At 42.4% G+C, this 20,737-nt stretch overlaps 1 pseudogene; it reads left to right on the forward strand.

The window, feature by feature from the left end:
• Positions 1 to 1,597: 1,597 nt before the first annotated feature.
• Positions 1,598 to 18,820, forward strand: LOC120915810 (annotated as a pseudogene).
• The last annotated feature ends 1,917 nt before the right edge of the window (positions 18,821 to 20,737 follow it).

Raw genomic sequence — 20,737 nt, forward strand, 5'->3', positions numbered from 1 at the left:
AATTATAATTTTATGTAATTTAGGTGGGGGCCATCTTTCCCTCACTCGTCTCCATGTCAGCCTAGGGAGAGGATGCAATCGCCTCCGCTGCTACCGACGGCTCCGTTAAGTGGCGGAGAGCTGCGGGAGGGGGGTCCTCTCCCGCCGCCGATAAAAGTGATCTTGCGACGAATCCACCGCAGAGACCACTTTTATATTAACGCGGACTGCCCGCACTTGAAGAGGATACCGTGGTTATGGTAGCTAGCTGCTACCATAACAATGGCAATTCCTCTTCAAAGTAGCGACGTAAAATGAAGGCGGCGGTCCGGAAGTGGTTAAAATGAATGTACTGAGGTTCGTACTGTCTGTTACATACCTGCTTGCGGCGCAGTCATTAACCACTTGCCGACCGCCGCATGTATATGTACGTCCACAGAATGGCACGTACAGGCAGATGGGCGTACAGGTACGTCCCCGCCTTTCCGCGGGTCGGGGGTCCGATCGGGAACCCCCCCGCTACATACGGCGGTCGGATTCCCGCGGGGAGCGATCCGGGACGACGGCGTAGCTATTCGTTTCTAGCCGCTCCGTCACAATCGCTCCCCGGAGCTGAAGAATGGGGAGAGGCGTATGTAAACACGGCTTCCCCCTGCTTCACTGTGGCGGCTGCATCGATCGAGTGATCCCTTTTATAGGGAGACTCGATCGATGATGTCAGTCCTACAGCCACACCCCCTACAGTTGTAAACACACACTAGGTGAACTCCTACAGCGCCCCCTGTGGTTAACTCCCAAACTGCAACTGTCATTTTCACAACAAACAATGCAATTTAAATGCATTTTTTGCTGTGAAAATGACAATGGTCCCAAAAATGTGTCAAAATTGTTCGAAGTGTCCGCCATAATGCCGCAGTCATGAAAAAAAACGGTGATCGCCGCCATTAGTAGTAAAAAAAAAAAAATTATAAAAATGCAATAAAACTATCCCCTATTTTGTAAACGCTATACATTTTGCGCAAACCAATCGATTAACGCTTATTGCGATTTTTTTTACCAAAAATAGGTAGAAGAATACGTATCGGCCTAAACTGAGGAAAAAAAAATGTTATATATGTTTTTGGGGAATATTTATTATAGCAAAAAAGTAAAAAATATTGCATTTTTTTTAAAATTGACGCTCTATTTTTGTTTATAGCGCAAAAAATAAAAACCGCAGAGGTGATCAAATACCACCAAAAGAAAGCTCTATTTGTGGGGAAAAAGGATGCCAATTTTGTTTGGGAGCCACTTCGCACGACCGCGCAATTGTCTGTTAAAGCGACGCAGTGCCGAATCGCAAAACCTGGCCTGGGCATTCAGCAACAAAATAGTCCGGGGCCATTTAAGCCCTTCTCACTATTGATGCAATCTGACGACACCCACAGTTTTGACGTGGCGCCGCAATATTGCCACATACCATTATTCTTGGGGGGGGGGGGGGGGCAAAAAAATTACCAATCCCTGGATGCATGATGTGCTAGTCTACACCACTGGCACGAAGAATGGACATTTGCTCTAGCTAAGGCAGGTAGAAGAAAAGTAAATAGCGTTGGAGCACGCCCAGTTAATGGATAATTTCCTAGGCTGGCCGTATGAAAAAAGTACCTGGACGAGTTCCAGTTTTACTTTCAGTTTCCTTTCGTCAGAATAGAAACTTTCTATAGATATATATACACCTGAACAAGAACGAGCGGAGAGAGACAGATACCCAAAGAACATTCAAGAAGAAGACATGTCATAACAAGCACGGTAACAATTGCTGGGATTTCCTTGAATTGTTTTGGATATTTTATATAGGAATGTATCCTTCTAGAAGCAGTTAGGCTGCATTTACACCTGAGCGTTGTGCTTTTAGGTGTTTTTCGGGGTGTTTTTTCAAGCTTTTGTATGCGCATCCTAAAGCGTTTGTGTACAGCGTTTTTAAGCATTTTTGAGCTTTGGCATTTTTTAATTAACCAATAGAAAAAAATATTATCTGTTTCATCATTTGTTGCTATATTTTTTTTCTTTTTTAGCTTTTTCATTCGCTTTTATTTATTATTTACTATTGTTTATTTATTATTTTATTTTTATTTTTTGTAAGTGGCTAAGGGTTAGGGTTTTATCGCGGGCCGTATCAACTTTAGGGTTGTACTCAAAGGCGCCGGCTGTATCTGTAAGACCAGATGTCCAGAGTACCGAAAATTATGTATAATATATTGCGCTGAGTATTAACTAAGATAATGTGAAAACCCCAAAGTATACGTGATTCAATATATACAAGACCCACAAACAAAAGGGAAAAAGACAATTAGTCCAGTGGATACACCAGAGTTTCTTCCGTGCACAACACCCTGTGTAATGATTGAGAGATGTTTGATCTAATCACACTATGCAGACTTCTGTTTCATATGTGCAGCACTTCCTCCACACTGATACAGCTCATAGAAGAAACAAGAGAAAAATCTTCATAGCGCAAATGGCATGAACAAATATAAGTAGAAAATTTCAGACTAGGTCTCACTCACGAATCCGCCGAGTTAAAACAGCATTTAGGATAACCTAGCACCAATCCTTCAAATTTAGCCGCTCAGCGTCTCTGATGAGCTCTCCTCATTCGGGTCTGCGATCCGTCCCGCTCGTAACTTCTCCCCCACGCGTTACGTCACTAGACACGTGACTTAATCATGGGTAACTGCTAGCCAGGTCTCAGCTGATGTTATTTATAGTCAGCGAGATACACAGGCACCAACGGGATATGCAGTAATGGAGTGTTTCATCTTACATCATCGCAGGCTCATAAGAATTGGTAATATATTCATATGTATAATTTTAATACAAGTACAATTAAAATGAGTACAATTATTTAAAATTATTATTATTTAAAAACAATCATTATTATTCAACCACTGGGGATATGTCTCAACATAGCAGCCTCCAGTGGTTACAAATGGTACAGCACTATAACCTCCAACCCATTATCCATTTATATGGACAACTGTGGGTATGAAACAACCCCCACAGGACATTAGTAATACAACACTTGTAATAGAAAATGGTAAAGGGGAACTCCAGTAACTTATCAGTACCATATTTACCATATATAATAAAATTATATAAATATATATATATAAACATAGAATATATATTTAGAACATGTTAAAATAAATTGATTTAAATTTAAAATTTAAAATTTAAAATTTAAAATTTAAAATCAGAGAGGAAGTCGACTCAAACATACACATAATTATAAAAATATATAAATATGTGAAAAAATGTATGAAAATTAAAAATCAGTAATCAGAGATGAAACAATTGAGATCAAATTCTATATTTAACCCATTCGGTGATAATGATCTCATTTCATGTATCCATCTTGATTCAGTCTGACTCAGTTGCCGTACCTTATGGCTCCCCCTCCAATGTGGATTATATTTGGCAATAGCCCAAAATTTAAGATCTTTGGGATTTTTTTGATGACACATGGAAAAATCAAAAAAATCCCAAAGATCTTAAATTTTGGGCTATTGCCAAATATAATCCACATTGGAGGGGGAGCCATAAGGTACGGCAACTGAGTCAGACTGAATCAAGATGGATACATGAAATGAGATCATTATCACCGAATGGGTTAAATATAGAATTTGATCTCAATTGTTTCATCTCTGATTACTGATTTTTAATTTTCATACATTTTTTCACATATTTATATATTTTTATAATTATGTGTATGTTTGAGTCGACTTCCTCTCTGATTTTAAATTTTAAATTTTAAATTTTAAATTTTAAATTTAAATCAATTTATTTTAACATGTTCTAAATATATATTCTATGTTTATATATATATATTTATATAATTTTATTATATATGGTAAATATGGTACTGATAAGTTACTGGAGTTCCCCTTTACCATTTTCTATTACAAGTGTTGTATTACTAATGTCCTGTGGGGGTTGTTTCATACCCACAGTTGTCCATATAAATGGATAATGGGTTGGAGGTTATAGTGCTGTACCATTTGTAACCACTGGAGGCTGCTATGTTGAGACATATCCCCAGTGGTTGAATAATAATGATTGTTTTTAAATAATAATAATTTTAAATAATTGTACTCATTTTAATTGTACTTGTATTAAAATTATACATATGAATATATTACCAATTCTTATGAGCCTGCGATGATGTAAGATGAAACACTCCATTACTGCATATCCCGTTGGTGCCTGTGTATCTCGCTGACTATAAATAACATCAGCTGAGACCTGGCTAGCAGTTACCCATGATTAAGTCACGTGTCTAGTGACGTAACGCGTGGGGGAGAAGTTACGAGCGGGACGGATCGCAGACCCGAATGAGGAGAGCTCATCAGAGACGCTGAGCGGCTAAATTTGAAGGATTGGTGCTAGGTTATCCTAAATGCTGTTTTAACTCGGCGGATTCGTGAGTGAGACCTAGTCTGAAATTTTCTACTTATATTTGTTCATGCCATTTGCGCTATGAAGATTTTTCTCTTGTTTCTTCTATGAGCTGTATCAGTGTGGAGGAAGTGCTGCACATATGAAACAGAAGTCTGCATAGTGTGATTAGATCAAACATCTCTCAATCATTACACAGGGTGTTGTGCACGGAAGAAACTCTGGTGTATCCACTGGACTAATTGTCTTTTTCCCTTTTGTTTGTGGGTCTTGTATATATTGAATCACGTATACTTTGGGGTTTTCACATTATCTTAGTTAATACTCAGCGCAATATATTATACATAATTTTCTGCACTATTTGTTTGACTTACATCATTTTATTGCTGCGTTTATTATTTGGTTATTTTGTTAATGGCATTTTTTTTAAATATTTAATTAGCGCTGTAGTACCATTTTTCACATGTCCAGAGTACCCCCACCATCAGAAGTCAAGAGTCCCCCACCCTCTCTTACATCACAGTGCACCCTCTTAAAGGAGAATTAACCCAAAAAAAGTTAATTAAATCCACAAGGGCTTTTTTTTACCATTACTTCTCCTTTATATTGGCTTTTAAAATTTACAAATGCTCCCAGGGCCTTGTATTTGACACATGTGGTTTAAAGGTTATGGGTTAATTAATTAATGTATTATTATTTATTGACTTAATATTTTTTTTTTTTTTGTTAGGTTAGGTGTTAGGTTATGGGTTAATATTAGGGTTAAGAGTTGGGGTTAGGTTTTTTATTTATTTTATATGTTTATTTGTATTATTTATTTTATTTCATGTATTTATTTAGTTAGCTAGTTATTATTATTATTATTTATTATTTATTTTTTCATTTAATTATTACACTTTTAATTATTGCATTTGAGCAGAAAAACTTAAAGGCACACAGTCTGCAGGTTATCGAATAATTATTTTGGCCACTGTATTCTCTCACATTTACATGATCTAATTCACTTGAAAAAAAAAGTTACCATAAATAACACAAAAAAATGTCCTAAAAGTGAAATTCAGGTTAGTGCCTTCACACTACAGCGACATGAAAGTTGGCATGACTTGACTTTGCAAGGCAACTTCGAGGCAACTTCGAGTCGCCTCCAGGACAGGCAACTTTGCTAGTGGCCAATCAAACAATAATCAGCTCTGTGGGAGGGAGGGGTTTGCCTGAGAAAACAATTTTCTCTTCCTGTAAAGCTGCTTGAGTTAAGACAGTGATCCGACTTTAGAGGCGACTTCCATTGAAATCAATGGGTACAAGTTGCCTAGAAGTCACCTTGAAGTAGTACAGGCATGGGCGTCCGCTTGGAAATTTTTTCAGGGGGGGGGGGGGGGCTTCAGCAGCAGCGATACAGAGTCGCATTTTACTCTTTCTTCAACCACTAGTGGGGGTTTAAAGCCCCCCCCCTCACATTAAAATGTAAAAACACCCCACTGTGCCCCCTGCATCTTTCAATATCTCTTTGTCACTACTGTGTACCCACTCTCCACAACTGCGACTCTGGACCCCTTTACATTACACAGCACCCCACAGCTCTGGACCCCTTTACATTACACAGCACCCTACATCACTGGACTCCTTTACATTACACAGCACCTTGCATCACTGGACCCCTTTACATTACACAGCACCCTGCATCACTGGCCCCCTTTACATTACACAGCACCCTGCATCACTGGACCTCTTTACATTACACAGCCCCCTGCATCACTGGACCCCTTTACATTACACATCACCCTACATCACTGGACCCTTTTACATTACACAGCACCCTACATCACTGGACTCCTTTACATTACACAGCACCTTGCATTACTGGACCCCTTTACATTACACAGCACCCTGCATCACTGGCCCCCTTTACATTACACAGCACCCTGCATCACTGGACCTCTTTACATTACACAGCCCCCTGCATCACTGGACCCCTTTACATTACACATCACCCTACATCACTGGACCCCTTTACATTATACAGCACCCTGCATCATTGGACCCCTTTACATTACACAGCACCCTGCATCACTGGACCCCTTTACATTACACAGTACTCTACATCACTGGACCCCTTTACATTACACAGCACCCTACATCACTGGACCCCTTTACATTACACAGCACCCTGCATCACTGGACCCCTTTACATTACACAGTACTCTACATCACTGGACCCCTTTACATTACACAGCACCCTACATCACTGGACCCCTTTACATTACACAGCACCCTACATCACTGGACCCCTTTACATTACACAGCACCCCTTTCCCTTGACTGAAACACTACACTATATTGACAGTATATTTATTTCAGGTCTAGAGAGGAACCTTTTGGAATGAGGGACAAATGGATTTGATTCCAGAAGAGGGACAGGCACTCTAAATAAGGGACAACTCTGTGTTTTGTTTGCTCTGTGTTTCCAGACTTGCTAAAAATACATCAGAAAATAGTCTAGTGTTACCTGTGGCAACAGATGTTGGAACAAACAAAGCACAGGCCTAGTAAACGATATAAAACGGCGCTCCCCTCCTCTATCCTCTGGCGCTCATATCGTATGTCACGGAGCTGGGTCTGTTTGCAAGGTCCCGCCCCCCTAGTTCAGCTCGTGTGATAGGCGGAAATCTCCCTTTTAAAGGCATGTTCATGTAGCACTACCCCCGAAAAAGCTGCTGGTTTGTTTTGGGTGGCACGTTACCTCTGTATCCCCGCCGTCTAGGGTACTTGATGAGAGCTGTAATAAAGGGAATGTCCACACGACAGGTGTCTTTTCTGTGCTTTTATTACCCAGCCGGGTAAAAACGATAATAGTAGAAATGGGTGAAGAGATAGAAGAATAGGAAATGGCAAATTCAGGTGTAACTGGAAAGGGAAACAGTCCTGCTTTCAACGACAACTTTACATCGCCACTCTAGCCAAAGTGGGTGTAGCGCACCTGGACAGGCCTCTCTCACCAGCCAGGCAGCCAGAGTGTCACTCGGATTTAGGATTTAGTCTCTGCCACAGACCCTCCCAAAGGTTGGAGAAAATAATGGTCCGGAATCCTCTCTCAGTAGATTCAGCACCCGGATCTCCTTCAGGTAGTTTTGGTCAAATTAGCAACTGACAGGCGACCAACATCCAGCCTCTCAGAACCAAGGTTGTCCTCCGATGAATGGACAGGCCCCTCCTGGAACACCAGCCCTGTGCTTGGTATCCTCATCGGTCAGCTTCCTCCAATTGGACGGACAGCTCAGGACCACCTTCAGATTGGGGACCCAGTCGATCACTGGGTCCGCACAGCAGATCAATTGCTCTGGGCCAACGTGGTCCCGGAACCATGAACACTGCGACACGTGCACACCCCGGCTAGGAGGGCCATTTGCGGGGGGTGTCGTGGAATGGCTACCCCAATGGTGGGCGCCGGACGAGGAAGAAGAACCCAGAGGAAATGGCGTCTGCCCCCCATTTATCCACATGTAGGGAAAGCACCATATCTTGTAGACCCCCAAAGGAGTAAAAAAAAATCAGGCCTTTCCAAACTAAAAGGCATACCAAGAATATAGGGCCAGATTCACAGAAGAGATACGATGGCGTATCTCTGATACGCCGTCGTATCTCACAGAGTATCTATGCGACTGATTCATAGAATCAGTTCCGCATAGACAGCCCTTAGATCCGACAGGTGTAATTGTCTTACATCATCGGATCTTAGGATGCAATACCTCGGCCGCCACTGGGTGGAGTTTGTGTCGTATTCCAGCGTCGGGTAGGCAAATGAGGATTTACGGTGATCCACGGCGGTTTTCGCGTTCGTTACGTCGTCGCTAGTAATAGTTTCCCGTCGCAAAGTTAAGGCTGCTTTAACATGGCTTAACTTTAGTCGAGCCATGTTAAAGTATGGCCGTCTTTCCCGCGTTGAATTTCAAATTTTTTTTTCTTGCGTAAGACGTCCGGGAATACGAAAGTACGCTACGCACGTCGCAGTTCCAAAAAATGACGTCACTTCGCACAAAGCACGGCGGGAATTTCAAAACGGAGTGCGCAGTACGTCCGGCGCGGAAGCACGCCTATTTTAAATGGCACACGCCCCTTTGAATTAGGCGGGCTTGCCCCGGAGGCCGCCGGCGTAAGTTTTCACGCAAGTGCTTGGTGAATCAGGCACTTGCGATGAAAACTTGCGGCAGTGTAATGTATATACGATACGTTACGCCGCCGCACTTCTACGTGAATCTGGCCCAGTAGTCTTAGCAAGTATGGAACTATTCAATATCCTTTTATAACTGACCCAAATAGATTTATTTTATAAGATGGAGAACAATGTAAAAAAAATCAACAAAATACCAACCAAAATTCATCTTTCTGTGCCAATATCTTTTAATGTGCCAATACTGTCCAATCATGGTTGATTTTCCTTTTGTCCAGCAGTCTGGTTCAACCATAAGAATGGATGCAGGTGCAGGTTATGGATTTAGTCCACTTTCTGATGAGGAAATACGAGAGATTGCACAAGCTCTACAACAAGGTGATGCCACATCAAGAGGGGGTACTGTGTCCGAAACTGAGCTGCGAGAGATCATAAATGCATTGCAGGAAACTACATTGTGTGACACAGCTGGCAGGATCACTGAGCAAGACAAGCGCCTGGAAAATCCTCTAGTGAACATTAATGTAACTGGAGAATCGAGATATGCAAAGGCTACTTATTTCAACGTCAGCCGGGGTCTTGATGATAATGAATTTGAAGGTGCTGCTAAAACTGGAGTGGTAGAAACCACAAAATATCCTTCAGATTACTCACATCCCCAGTAAGTATGACTTCCATCTCTTTAACCACTTGAAGACCAGGGCCCGGATTCAGAAAGAATTTACGTCGGCGTATCTATTGATACGCCGCGTAAATTCTAATCTGCGCCGGCGTATCTTTTTTCTGTATTCAGAAAACAAGATACGCCGGAATTTGGCTAAGATCCGACTGGCGTAAGTCTCTTACGCCGTCGTATCTTAGTTGCATATTTACGCTGGCCGCTAGGTGGCGCGTGCGTCGATTTACGTGATGAATATGTAAATTAGGTAGATACGCCGATTCAGAAACGTACATCTGCCCGACGCATTTTTTTACATCGTTTACGTTAGGCTTTTTCCGGCGTAAAGTTACCCCTGCTATATGAGGGGTATCCTATGTTAAGTATGGACATCCTTCCCGCGTCGAATTTTGAAAGTTTTACGTCGTTTGCATATAGGGCTGTACGTAAGTTACGTTCACGTCTAAAGCAATGACGATTTGCCGCGTAATTTCGAGCATGCGCACTGGGATTCTTTCACGAACGGCGCATGCGCCGTTCGAAAAAAAACGTCAAATACGCGGGGTCACATATAATTTAAATAAAACACGCCCACATCATCCACATTTGAATTAGGCGGGCTTACGCCAGACAACATACGTTACGCCGCCGTAACTTCGGGCGTAAGTTCTTTCAGAATACGGAACTTGCACCCTAGTTTACGGCGGCGTAACGTAACTGAGATACGTTACACCCACCAAAAGATACACGCTTGTATCTGAATCCGGGCCACGGCCTTTTCTGGAACTATTTGTTTAAAAGTTTAAATCAGTATTTTTTGCTAGGAAATTACTTAGAACCCCCAAACATTATACAGTGGAACCTTGGATTACGAGCATAATCCGTTCCAGGAGAATGCTCGTAATCCAAAGTATTTGCATATCAAAGCGAGTTTCCCCATTGAAGTCAATGGAAACTAAAATAATTATTTCCGCATTGACTTCAATTTTATGCAATACTGCAAGCGGCCAGAGCCTCGGAGACGGCCGAAAAGGCCTGAAGACCCTTCGGCTGACCTTGGCAAACCTTCGGAAAGACTTCCTACCCGAGATTTGCCGAGGTCAGCCGCGCAGTCCTCGGGCCTTTCTGTGCATTTCCGAACGGCGCTGATTGCTGTGATCGGCAATTTTCGGCTCGGCTCCGGCGCCCTTCGACACCAAAGGGCAAATGCGGTACTGCACACCGCTTTGACCTGAATCGTGCTCGTTTTGCGAGACAACACTCGCAAATCGAGTCACGATTTTTTAAAATACAATGCTCGTATTGCGAACCGCTTGTTAAAGCAATCCGAGGTTCCACTGTATATAAAAGACACTGTATTTTTGGGAAAAATACACTTTATTAAATAAAAAAAAACACACAATATTTACCCCAATTTTTTGTATTAAGTGAAAGATGATGTTACACCGAGTAAATAGTTACCCAACATGTCATGCTTTAAAATTGCACACGCTCATTAAATGGCAACAAATTACAGTATTAATAATCTCCATAGGAGACGCTTTATTTGTTTTTACAGGTTACCTGTTTAAAGTTACAGAGGAGGTCTTGCACTAGAATTATTTCTCTCGCTCTAACAATACCTCACATGTCTGGTTTGAACAGCCATTACATATGCTTGCGAGACTAACGTGTGCGTTCGCTTCTGCATGCAAGCACAGAGGTATGGGGTGCTTTTACTGTGGCAGCATGTCTCAGCTGGGTGGAACAACGTTATGTTACGTCGCTTCGCACTGTGGCCACTAGGGGCGCGCGCGTGCCTCCGAAGGCACGCACACACGCCTGCTGCTTGCCCCCGGGGCCTATGCGAGTGCTCGGTGGGCGCAATGACTGCCGGGCACCTGCGATCGCTCATGACACAGCGAGAACCAGGATCTGTGTGTGTAAACACACAGATCCTGGTTCTATTAGGGGAGAAATGACTGATCGTCTGTATATACAATGTATTACAGCGCTCTGCACTAATTGCTGTATAAATGACAATGGTCCAAAATAGCGTCAAAAGTGTCCAATGCGCCCGCCATAATGTCCGCAGTCCACGATAAAAATCGCAGATCGCCGCCATTACTAGTAAATTAAAAAATATATTAAAAATGCCATAAAACTATCCCCTATTTTCTAGATGCTATAACTTTTGCGCAAACCAATCTATATACGCTTGTTGCGTTCTTTTTGTTTTTTTTTACCAAAATTATGTAGAATACATATCGGCCTAACTGAGGAAAAAATGTTTTTGGATTCACAGACAGTAGGCGCACATTACGGCAGCCGCAGCGCATCCCCTGTCGCTACGCCGATGCAGCGCAGAGAGGCAAGCACTTCATTCAGCAAGCTATTGCTCCCAACGCTGCGTCGGCGTGGCGTAGATTTGGTGTAGGTGGAAGTGGCTTGACCCATGCAAACCCATGCAAATGAGGCGTGACCCCATGCAAATGATGGTCCGAGCGCCAGACAAGTACATTTAAGTGAACTGCGCATGCGGTCGTGCCGTGGACGCATCCCCTGCGCATGCTCACAACCACGTCGAACAACTGCTTAAGATATGCCGGATCACTGCCATACGCCATGAACGTATCCTACGCCCGCCAGACTCACGGTCCAACGGTAAACTACGTAAATACGCCGGCTTGTATTCCTTGGTGCAGACCTTTGCATGTCTGCTGCTGGGTTACACCTCCTTTATGGGCTTAACTTTACGCCGGGACGTACAACTTACGGCCACCACTCGTAGCCTGCGTCGGGCGCACTTACGTTCCTGAACCGCCGTATTTTCCTCATTTGCATATTTTAATGTCTGATCAATGGGATCGCCACCCATGCGTCCAGCCTAAATAAATGCGCCCACGCTACGCAGGCAAGTTACGTCGGCGGGATGAAGCCTATTCTTACGCGAATCTTAGTTTGTGGGTCTGGCGCACAGATACAACGGCGCATATTTGCACTTACGCGGCGTATCTTGAGATACGTCGGGCGCAAGTGCTTTGTGAATCCGGGCCATTGTGTTTTTTTTCTAAATTGTCGCCCCTCCTTTTGTTTATAGCGCAAAAAATAAAAACCGCATAGGTGATCAAATACCACCAAAAGAAAGCTCTATTTATGGGAAAAAAAGGACGCAAATTTTGTTTGGGTACAGCGTCGCACGACCACGCAATTGTCAGTTAAAGCGACGCAGTGCCAAATAGTAAAAAAGTGCTCTGGTCAGGAAGGGGGTAAAGCAGTTAAAAAAATAATCATATTTATTTTATTTTTTATCTTTACACTATCCCTTTATTTTTTTTTATTACTTTTATCCTATTACAAGGGATGTAATCGTCCTTGTAATAGAAAAAGGGTGACGGGTCAAAAAGACCCCAAATTTCCCAAATCTCTCATTTACCCATGCTTCTAAAAGTGATCCCGTGGCGAATCCGCTTGCAGGATCACTTCTTTTATGTGAAACAGAATCGGGCCATAGTAAAAAAAACATACCAGGGTTATAGAAGTTAGCTGCTGCCATAACAACTGTATTTAACATCAAAGTAATGACGTTGTTTTACTATTGGCCGGAGAACTTGTAGTACAAGAAAGGTAACATGCTACACTTGGAATGCCGTTTAACGACTCTTCCTGTTTAAATCGTGATCAGCCGTGATTGGACATGGCTGATCACGTGGTAAGAGTCTCTGTCAAGGTGAATATAATACTTCTTCCTATTTTAGGGGGAGTGCATTAGACTTTTTTTTTAAAAGGGTTTATTAACCTTAACCAAAAAAAACTTATGCAGATAACACAAAATTAGAAGTTCACTGTTGTACTGTCCAATCATACCTATATTAACAAGTGTATGGCAAAAATATTCCCATTAAATGTGACTTTAACCAGTTTTTGCGATTCGGCACTGCGTCGCTTTAACTGACAATTGCGCGGTGGGTGCGACGTGGCTCCCAAACAAAATTGGCGTCCTTTTTCACCACAAATAGAGCTTTCTTTTGGTGGGTATTTGATCACCTCTGCGGTTTTTATTTTTTGCGCTATAAACAAAAAATAGAGCGACAATTTTGAAAAAAATTCTATATTTTTTACTTTTTGCTATAATAAATATCCCCCAAAAACATATACATTTTATTTTCCTCAGTTTAGGCCGATACGTATTCTTCTACCTGTTTTTGGTAAAAAAAAATTCGCAATAAGCATTTATCGATTGGTTTGCCCAAAATGTATAGCGTTTACAAAATAGGGGAGAGTTTTATTGCATTTTTATTAATTTTTTTTTTTTTACTACTAAAGGCGGCCATCAGCGATTTTTTCGTGACTGCGAAATTATGGCGGACCACTTCGGACAATTTTGACACATTTTTGGGGGACCATTGTCATTTTCACAGCAAAAAATGCATTAAAAATGCATTGTTTTACTGTGAAAATGACAATGGCAGTTTGGGAGTTAACCACAAGGGGGCGCTGACGGGGTTAAGTGTGACCTCATCTGTGTTTCTAACCTGTAGGTGGGTGTGGCTGTAGGTGTGACTTCATTGATTGTGGTTCCCTATATCAGGGGAACACACGATCGATGACGGCGCCACAGTGAAGAACGAGGAAGCTGTGTTTACACACAGCTCTCCCCGTCTTCAGCTCCGGGGACCGATCGCGGACTCCAGCGGCGATCGGGTCCCGCGGCCGTGGTCACGGAGCTTCGGCTGGGCAATTAAAGAGGACATACCTGTACGTGCTTGTGCCCAGCTGTGCCATTCTGCCGACGTATATGTGCAGGAGGCGATCCTTAAAGCGGTTTCTCCATCCTAAAGTGAAGTCCGTGCTGATCGGAACCCTCCCCCCCTCCGGTGTCACATTTGACACCTTTCAGGGGGGTGCAGATACCTGTCTAAAGATCAGGGTAATTTGCACCCACTTCCGGCCCGGCATTCACAGGCAAAAGACGGCATTGCCGTCACATCCCGTCGCCCCCCCCCCGTTGTGTTGCTGGGAACACTCGGCTCCCAGCACACAGCGGGAGCCGATCGGCGGGCGCGGCGCGTCTCGCGCATGCGCCGTAGGGAACCGGGCAGTGAAGCCGCAGCGCTTCACTTCCTGGTTCCCTCAGCGTGGATGGAGGGGGGGAGCAGCAGGGTGACGAGCGATTGCTCGGGCTCTGCTGCGGACGGCGCTGGGACTCCAGGACAGGTAAGTGTCCTAATATTAAAAGTCAGCAGCTGCAGTATTTTGTAGCTGCTGGCTTTAATATTTTTTGGGGTGGGAACATCCGCTTTAAGTGGATTGAATCTGAGAAATAAGTTCAAACCTGTGATGGTTGAGGTGAGCAGTAATGATTAGGCCTTACCAGGGCCGGTGCAAGGATTTTTGCCAACTCAGGCGAAGGTGCATTTAACCCCCCCCCCCCCGGCGCGCATGCACGCACAGGGCACAACACATCAGGGTACAGTGCACATCAGGGCACAGAGCACAGCACATCAGGGCACATGAGGGCACAGTAAACATCAGGGCATAGCACATAAGAGTACAGCACACCAGGCCACATCAGGGCACAGCACATCAGGGCACACGACATTGAGGCACAGCAGACTGGGGCACAGGACATCAGGAAACGGGACATCAGGACACATGGCACATCAGGGCAAGGGGCACTTGGCGCACATCAGGGCATATTGGCACACATCGGGGCATATTGGAGCACATTGGGGCATATTGGAGCACATTGGGGCACAACTTTACCTGGCAGCCAGGTATGGCAGGAAGCATCTGTGATAAGTTCTCTCTCATGTCACGCTGCCCCGGCGGCCTCTCTCTTCTCGTCCATCCCAGATGAAGTCACAAGCAAATGGGGATGGACGAGAAGAGAGGAGGGGACGCCGGGGCAGCGTGACATGAGAGAGAATTTATCACACACACTGCCAGTGTGGCTGCAGCGCTCCCCTCCCTCCCTCCTCCTCTACACTTCACACACAGCAGGCATCTCCCGCTGTGTGTATCGAGCTTAGTGTGGAAAACTTGGTCGCGCTGTGAGAAAAGGTCCGCCCTCCACCTAGATCAGGCTTGTGTGATAGATGCATTGTTCTGCCTATCACACGAGCTGATCTAGGAGGAGGGCGGGACTTCTTCTCACAGCCCGGCCAAAGTTAACACACTAAGCTCCAATACACACAGCGGGAGATGCCTGCTGTGTGTAATCCTGGGACTCACAGAGACGAGAGAGAAACTGACACAGTGACACTATGAATTTTCCGCCTTGTTCCCTGGCGCCGTAAGGCAAGTGGCGATGTTGCCTTGCGCTAGTGCCAGCCCTGGGCCTTACTTAGCAACATCCTAGTAGTATTCCAGTCAGGCTTCATGGGGTACATAAGGGACCTACACTTATAGCAAGGACATTATTCATCTTTAGTTAGAGATGCACTGTTTGTTTTTAACTACAGATGCCCTTATCTGCAGAGGCAGTATTTGTACAGGTTAACTAACCCTTTAAACAACTGGCAGGGTCTCTTTAAATGTCATGATCCAGAACTTATGAAAAAATATTTTTTTATATTTCTTAGGTACTTTTCTGAAATTAATTCTTTGGAATCGGTTAATATTATCTCAGAGGAGGTAGTAGAGGAAATTAAAGCAGCTTTAGAAGAAGGTAACCTATGTTCAGCAACCGAAAAAACTCAGTCAGACTCTAAGCGAGATTGAAAATGCTCCATTAAACATGCAGTAACAGGAGAGTCAGATCCGGAAAGTCTACTTTCATCAATGCCATCCGCTACCTGGATATTGATGAAGAAGAGGGTGCTGCCAAAACAGGGTTACAGAGACCACCATGGAACCAAAACCCTATACACATCCACGGTACAATAGCGTGACATTTTGGGATCTACCCGTATTGGGTCCCCAAATTTTAAGCCATACGATTACCTCAAAGCTGTTGAGTTCCATCGATATGACTTTTTTATAATCATGTCATCGGAACGTTTCAGAACATAATGATAGGGAGCTGGCTAAAGAGATCAAGTCCATGGGAAAGAAATTTTTACTGTGTCCGATCAAAGTAGACTCAGATTTGCACGCTTCTCAAATAACGTCGGAAAAAGACATATAATGAAGAGGATTATATTGTATAAGATTCGGAATGAATGCATTAAATGCCTAAATGATGGAGGGATCCAAGATCCAAAGGTGTTTCTCCTCTCCTCTCTGGGACTTTAACAAATTTGACTTCATTCAAATGCAAGAGACACTAGAACAGGAACTTCCAAGTCAAAAGCGGGCATGTGTTCATGTTAAGTTTGCCCAATATTTCCCTCCCAATTTTAGAAAAGAAAAAAAAAAGCCCTACAGAAGCAGATCTGGAAGTGGGCAATTCTTTCCTGTGCTGTGGCAGCAGTCCCCATTCCAGGACTGTCAGTGGCTTGCGATGTTGGCATCCTGGTGAGAGAAATGAAAAAATACCGGGATGCATTTGGCCTGGATCAAAGATCACTTAAAAAGTTGGCCGACAGATTTGATAAAGATGTCAAAGAGTTGAAGTCTGTGATCAAGTCACCTATAGTGGTAAAAGAGATAAACAAAGAGCTTGCCATCACCTTATTAACCAGAGGAGCAGCCGGGGCACTTGTGCTCGTTGAATTTTTTATCAGTAAAATACCTGTGATTGGCACAGTGGTTGCAGGTAGCATGTCGTTTGGTACAACATATTACATGCTTTATTACATTTTGAAAGATATTGCTGTGGATGCAGAAAAAGTTCTCGAAAAAGCTTTAGAGTCTCCAGTTTAGAAAATGTTATCATATGTTGGGTACTCATGTGAATGCTACACACTCAGCTTCAAATAGACCTAATGATTACACATTGCAAATTGACACACTATGGGGTTTATTTACTAAAAGAAAATCAACTGAGCACTACAAGTGCACTGAAAATGCACTTGGAAGTGCAGTCTCTGTAGATCTGAGGGGAGATCCGAAATGATGGAAAGCTCTGTTGATTTCTACCATCCAATCATGTACAAGCAAAAATGCTGTTTTTTATTTTCCTTGCATGTCCCCCTCAGATCTACAGCGACTGCATTTCCAAGTGCACTTGTAGTGCTTAGTGGATTTGCCTTTAGTAAATAACCCCCCCTCGGATAAATGTGCATGGACTCATAACCATCGAACCTACATAAATGGCTGAAAGTGTGTGGACACCCCTCCTAATTTTTGAGTTCAGGTGTTTCCAGTGAAGGGTACTGTGAATACTACAGCAATCAACTGTTCATTCCAACTTTGAGAAAGTTTGGGAAAAGTCCTTTTCTGTTCAGCATGACTACGCCCATGTGAACAAAGTCAACTTTGGTATGGAGCGACCTGCATAGAGCCCTGACCTCAGCCCCAATGAACACTTTTGGGATAAATTAGAATGCCAAATCCCAGCCAGGTCTTAGTAACTGATTTCACAAATGTTCTTTTGGCTGAATGGGCCAAACTCCCTACAAAAATACTCCAAAATCTTGTGGAAAACCTTCCCAAAACAGTAGAGGCTGTTATAGCAGCAAACAGGGGACCAACTCCAAATTAGTACCACGAGTATGCCAATTTCTAGCTGAAGTCTTATCATCCAAAATCAGCAACTTACTTTGCAAGTGTTCTTTTGGCCAAATAGGCTGAAATCTCCACAGGCATACTTCAAAATCTTGTGGAAAGCCTTCCCAACACAGTGGAGGCTGTTATAGCAGCAACGAGGGGGCCATCTCTATATTAATGCTCATAATTATGGAATGGGATGTCCAGCAAGCTCATATTGGTGTGATTGTCAGGCGTCCACAAACATTTTACTGCGTAGTGTATTTTGCATTCAAAAACAAGTCCAAGTTTTTCCTTAACAACCTGTTATAGTGCACTTTTCCCCTCTTCTTTAAAGGAAAATTGTATTGAATCTCTGATTTAGAACAAAGTATACTGATAAGGACTTCTCATTTTAGCTTAACTCTATCGATTTGCATATTTGTTGTAAATCAGACACTCCTCAGAATGTATTACAACTAATGTTTCAGTAAAACAGCTAGGTTTCTATTATGGTTAGAAGGAGGTCCTGTATGTAGTGCTGGTCCCTAAGTTTATCTCATGATAGGTTGTCTAACTACCTCATTTGAGAGGCTGGTGACACAGTTGACAATTTGTTCAGACCGCCAATCACTGCAAATCAACTAAAACCCACGAGATTCCATCATATAGACCAGGGGTCTCCAAGCTTTTCAGCATGAGGGCCACGTCTTATATTTTAAGAATATTTGTAGGCTGAAAAATAATTAGTTTTATATAAATGTATTACATTTAAGTCCCCCCTTACATTCAAGCTTGACCAATGTAACTTTGTAAAAACAAAAATGCCATACCTGGATTTTTTCCTTGGGTAACTTAGTAGGCAAAATTCTGCTATGGAACTGTACTACTCATAAACCAGAGTAGGGGAATGGGGTTCAGAATTTGAACACAAGCAGACCCTCTAATTGCGCTCCTATATTTGTTTCTTCATTCTATATATTTTTACTAGTGCTGTCAGTTAAACGCGCTATTAACGGCGTTAACGCAAACCCATGTTAACGCCGTCAATTTTTTTATCGCGCGATTAACGAGGCGGCGTTCGGGGGTTATACCGGGATGATTCCTGCAGCCGCAGGCATCATCCCGGTACCGTTGTTTAGAGCGGGCGATCGGCTATCCAAACATAACAACCGATGCGGCTAAAAGCCGCTCAGTTTTTATGCCGGAGGAGCGGGAGGGGACATCCCCCCCCTCCCGCCGCCTTTCGCCGCTCTGACCGGGCCTCCCGTCCCACCGGGAGACCCGATCCTCGATCCGCCTCCTTCTGTGTCCAGGTTGGAGACTGACACTAAGCCGTAAGCGGCTTTGATTCAGTCTCCGCATTGAAACCACGGAAGCGGCGTCATGACGTCACTTCCGGGTTTCTCGGCTGCCAATGGCGCCGGATTTAAAAAAGTACACAGTATTCAGAATCGCCGTTTTTGGCGATCTGAATACTTTGAAGTGCAAAGGAGGGCTCGGAGGTCTTTTAGACCCCCGATCCCTCCATAAAGAGTACCTGTCACCACCTATTGCTGTCACAAGGGATGTTTACATTCCTTGTGACAGCAATAAAAGTGATCAAAATGTAAAAAAATTAAAAAACACAATTTAATATTATAAAAAATAAATAAATAAATAAGAAAACAAAAAAAAAATGTTTTAAAGGGTGAACCTCCTTAATCGCGCGATTAATCGTGAGTTAACTATGACATTAATGCGATTAATCACGATTAGAAATTTAAATCGCTTGACAGCACTAATTTTTACTTATGGCTATATAATTTTAGAAATCTCTATTACTTTTAATCTTACTAACGATATATACTCAAATACTGTTTTATACAATGTACAGTATATATCTGATTTATAGGTTATTATATTCAATTTTAAACATATTTTAATTTAATGAAATATTAATTAATACTTAACGTTTATCAATTTAAACCTCCTTTTACCATTGGTACTCAACTCAACTATAGTTAATACATCCTTGTTTTCTATACATGCTACTAATATTTTAGTTAATACGAATGTCAACTATAGATATATGTAAAAAAAAAAAAAAAATGTAATAAACAAAATTGACAAGAATTTTGGACATGAATGCTTCCATTTTTGTAAATGTTTCCTGAGAAAAGTAGGTATCCATTTTAGAAAGGAAAATACCTTTCTAAAAAAGGAGACTACCAAAATGGATCAGCAATTCACAGAATATAAAAGTAAAGGATATAAAATTACAAAATTCGCAAGACAATGGCATTGAGTGACTATTTAAAGAAGACTATTTAAAGTGACTGTGAGTTTATTTATTGTATACGTTTCATAGGATATCAAAATGCACAATACATTCCTCAAATCTAATCTTCTTTCTAAACTAAACAAGCTCAGTCTTACTAACCTTTTGTTATAATTGATAATACAATGAACTTTTATCAATTACATTGCCTGCTTTTGAAATGTTGGCATTCTTTGCAAGCTAAAATAAATGCTGATGATAAGTAAAATAAAAGTTGTGTTATTCACACTCAAGACTCTTTCTTCACTACTACATATTATTAAAGCCAGATATTACAATTGCGTTAACCTTTTGTATTTTAGCCACTTGCTTACTGGGCACATATACCCCCTTCCTGCCCAGGCGAAATTTCAGCTTTCAGCACTGCTTCGCTTTAAATAAAAATTGCGCGGCCGTGCGACGTGCCTCCCAAACAAAATTGACGTCCTTTTTTTGAGTTTTTTATTTTTTGCGCTATAAACAAAAAAAAGAGCGACAATTTTGAAAAAAAAAAAACAATGGGCCAGATCCTCAAAAGAGATACTCCGACTTAAGTGCTGTTCAGTCTGTGTGTAACTTTGGAAACGATCCTCAAAAGGCTTTTTCCAAAGTTACACAGAAGATCTGGCATGTGTAATTGATTTAC

Source organism: Rana temporaria, chromosome 10 (genome assembly GCF_905171775.1).
Source record: "Rana temporaria chromosome 10, aRanTem1.1, whole genome shotgun sequence".
Lineage (NCBI taxonomy): Eukaryota > Metazoa > Chordata > Amphibia > Anura > Ranidae > Rana > Rana temporaria.